Genomic DNA, 4,260 nt, shown 5'->3' with positions numbered 1-4,260 from the left:
CACGTGTTTCTTGTGCTGATTTGTTGCAGAGGAGGAGACTAGATGGGGCTGTGCACACTGGGTGCTCAGGCCACCATGAACTTTATGTGGTCACTGCTCAGCTGGGTCATCTTTGCTGCTCCATTGTCCTTGGCCCTTCAGTAGAACCTTGTCCCACCAGGACCTGTTATCATAGGTGTTAGGCAGGAATCTAGACCCAACATGGCGGCGTTACCCGGCGTAGCAGGCCTTTTGTTAAAGACTCCCTTCACCCTTGTACACACCCGCAGACTTACATGCGTCAGAGTTCTGGCTGGGCAACCACACTCCCCCATGACCCGCAGCTCACCTGCATTCCACAAGTTCCTAAACAGCAGTTTCGGTTGACAGTTTCCAAAGATCCCTTCCTCATGACCCTTACTCAACTCCTGCCCTAGTAGTTTCAAGACCCCCCAGTGTTTGCACAACCAGCTTCCCTACCTCTCAGGCTATAAAAAGCCCCTCAGCGCTAATTCCTTGGCCGGCACCTTTGGACCGAGAAACCTCACCTGCGAGTCCTAATAAAGGCTATTCTCACTGCCATTTGCCTTGTGTCTTCGTTCCCGGTTTGGCTCCAGCCTCAGTTTACCTTTACAACAGGGACTTGGATATCACCCAGGGTGGCCCCTACACATAGAAGTTCCTGTGTTATCAGAAGAAAAATTTTCAGACCCCTATACCTCTTCCCCTCTTTCCAGGTCTCTTTCAATTGTATTTCCATCTTTTCCCCAACCTTCTTCTTTTTTTTTTTTTTCTTTTTTCTTTTTTTTTGGGACTGAGTCTTACTCAGGCTGGAGTGCAGTGGCGCCATCTTGGCTCACTGCAACCTCCACCTCCCGGGTTCAAGTGATTCTTCTGTCTCAGTCTCCCTAGTAACTGGGACTACAGATACGTGCCACAACGCCCAGCTTATTTTTTGTATTTTTAGTAGAGATGGAATTTCACCATATTAGACAGGATGGTCTTGATCTCCTGACCTTGTGATCCGCCCACCTCTGCCTCCCAAAGTCCTGGGATTACAGGCATGAGCCACCAAGCCTGGCCTCCCCAACATTCTTAAAGGAAGCAGATTCTGAAACTTCCAGAGGAGAGGTCCCAGAGTTTTTCATTATAGGTTATTTTCTATTGGAACTCCTCTTCTGCTCTCTCTCCTACTCTTCTTCCTGCCCTGAGTTGTAGTAATCCTAGTGCTGGCTCCAATCCAAACTCATGGATTTGTAAAGCACATGTGGTTGGATAATTGGACCCATAAGCCTAGGGTTATCTTTCCTGAAGAGAAATATATGTTTGTGTGCTGCAGTGTGCAGGAGGGTTGGTGTGGGAGGAGGGAGGGAGGGAGGACACAAAAGTAGCCCTGGCAAGAAAAGCACTGGTGCATTTATGTCCACATGAGATAATATTGTTCTGTAGCTGCTACAAAATGACATTTGACCTGAGGTTATATTAATAAAAGTATTGCCTTTAGAATAGGGAGGTGCTCCACAGTGATCATCCATTCAACTGACATTTGTTGTCTGCTAGGGATATGACTGCTTTTGCATTTAGAAAACATCATTAAAGTAAAAACAGAATCATTTCTGCCTTGTGGTGTATACGTTCTAGATGCAAGCTTGTCCAACCCGTGGCTCTCGGGATGCATGTGGCCCAGGACAGCTTTAGAATGTGACGACTTTTTTGTTTATTTGTAGTGGCAGATATCATGAAAATTATCCACGCACCTTTTTTTCTTTTCTCTATTTTTTTCTGCTCATCAGCTGTCATTAGTGTATTTTTTTGTGTGGCTCAAGACAACTCTTCCCATGCGAACCAGGGAAGACAAACGATTGGACACCTCTGTAGGCAGATGATAGATATAGTATAAGCAGAGTAGGAACAGAAGATGCTGAGTGAGAAGGTGGCAAGTGCTGTGTGGCAGGTGATCCAGAGTGCGGGCTGTGGGGACAGGGAGGTGGCTGTTGTGCTGGGTGGTCAGCATGGGCCTTGTTGCAAATGTGACCTTGGAGTAAAGATTTGAGGGATGTGAGGAGTTGTCCACAGGGATGTCTGGGAAAGTTCTTTTCAGGCAGGGAACCTTCAGTGCAGATGCACTAGGGCAGGAAATTGTCTGTGTTCCTGGAAGGATGAAGAGGTCAGAAGGGTTGAACAGAGAGAAACTGAAATGAGGTCAGAGGTGTGGACAGAGCAGGTAGCCCTGGAGGATGTGGGAAGGGTGTTGACCTTTGCTCTGAATGACATGGGGAGTTAGAGGACAGTGTTGAAAAGTGGGACATGGTAGGACTTATCCTTTGAAAGCTTCTCTCTGGCTGCAGTGCTGAGAACAGAATTGAGACGTGGGGACCAGTGAGGCAGTGGGGAAAACAGTGGGAAAGGAGTGGAATATTCCAGAATGGAGATGTTGCTTACCTTGACTGGGGTGTGAGCAGGGGAAATAGTGGGAAGTGAAGGGATTCTGGATGAATGTGAAGATGGACTTCACAGCACTTGCTAATGGATTTATCTGTGGTGTGAGAAGAAGAATCAAGGACACCTACAGTGTTGGACTGAGTGGGCAGAAGGGTGGAGCTGCTGTCAGTGGAGATGGGGAGACTCTGGCAGGAGCATACAGAGGAGAGAGCATCGCAGGCATTCAGTGGAGGAGACATCTACGAGGAATGCAGGTGAGGGGCCCAGATGCCTCTGCAGCTACAGATTCATCATCCAATCACTCTCCTACTTCCACCAGCCCTGTGTCTCAGAGCCAGAGCACTGATTCTCCCCTGGGCTGTCTGCACAGGCAGGTGAAAGTCAGGGAAGTTACGGTCTGCTGTTGGTTATAATAAGTCACAGATTATTGTGCTTTCTTAGATAATTAAAGAAATAATAAGATAATTTTTAACTAGAACACTTATTGAGAAGACCACAATAATGCAAAGATTTTATTCATCTAAAGAAGGCAACACAAGAAAAATAGTTGAGCAAGAAAGAGATAATATTAGAAGGCAGCAAATGACAATGTACAGACTTAAACCCAATGAGGTCAACAATTACATTAAACATAATGGACTCAGACACTCCAATTACAAGACAAATAGTGCAGAGGGGTAAAACTAAATAAGTAAATAAGTAAATAAGCGTAGGCTATTGACAAAAGCCATAATTTCAGTAGAAGGTACAGAAAATTTAAAAGGATAGAAAAGAAATACCAGACAAACATTCATGAAAAACCACATGGAGATGCCATTTAGAAAAATTACAGGACATGGGTCTCCTGAGACATGGAGCACATGTAGGCAGCTCACACTGTGTTTTTCCTTTTTTTCAGAGACAGGGTCTGTTGCCCAGGCTGCAATGCAATGGTGATATCATACCTCACTGTAACCTCAAACTCCTGGGCTGAAGCAATTCTCCTGCCTCAGCCTTTCGAGTAGCTAGGCCTACAGGCATGTGCCGCCACACCTGCTATAATGTCTCATTTTCTCATTTGCTGTGGTGTGATCAAGGAAACAATATCGTGCCATGTATTTGACTTGCAGCAGGTACACAACAATGTCCGGTGAATGAAGAAATAAAACCATTTAGTAATCCAAGCCATATGCACATTTGCATTTTACAGGTGAGGAGCAACATCCCAGACAAGTAAAATAAACTGATTTACATCATCCAGAGCAGAATCGAGAACATATTTGCTGTGCTAAAGGAATCAGAGCTCTACCAAGGGTCATAGCAGGTATCATGCAAGTCAGATATGTTAATTACTAGAATTGGAATTGATACATTTTGAGATATACTAAACAAAGGGTTTGGGAGGATTAATTGAATGCAGAAATAAAGGAAGAAAATAGACTTGTTTAAAAGATGGATACAATCTTTAAAGAAACAACTTTTTTTTAAAGTGACCTTATGTGGACCAAAGCAGAGATGAGCTCAAGTGTCAGGTGGGAAAATGCCTAAGTGCAGCTTCCAGACCCAAGGGAGAACCAAAAATCCCGGGACATTTTCGGTTGTCACGTGGGGATTGGTGGGAGGGGGTGAGTGGGGGTGCTGCCGGCAAACTTCCCACAATGCGCAGGGCAGGCCACAAGGGAGTCTCTGTCCCAAACTGTTTATAGTGCTGCTGTTGAGAAACCCGCCCCAGAGGTAAGTGCTGTAGTGTCCTCACCATTTCACCGATTAAGAAACTGAGGCACCAGGAAGAAAAGTGTCAGTAGGACCAGAGCTGCAGGTTGAATCCGGGCCACCTGGTTGCAGAGTCTTGGCTCCCCT

Source organism: Macaca mulatta, chromosome 4, assembly GCF_049350105.2.
Source record: "Macaca mulatta isolate MMU2019108-1 chromosome 4, T2T-MMU8v2.0, whole genome shotgun sequence".
Lineage (NCBI taxonomy): Eukaryota > Metazoa > Chordata > Mammalia > Primates > Cercopithecidae > Macaca > Macaca mulatta.
The sequence above is the reverse complement of the archived record's forward strand: the minus strand, read 5'-3'. Positions refer to the sequence as shown.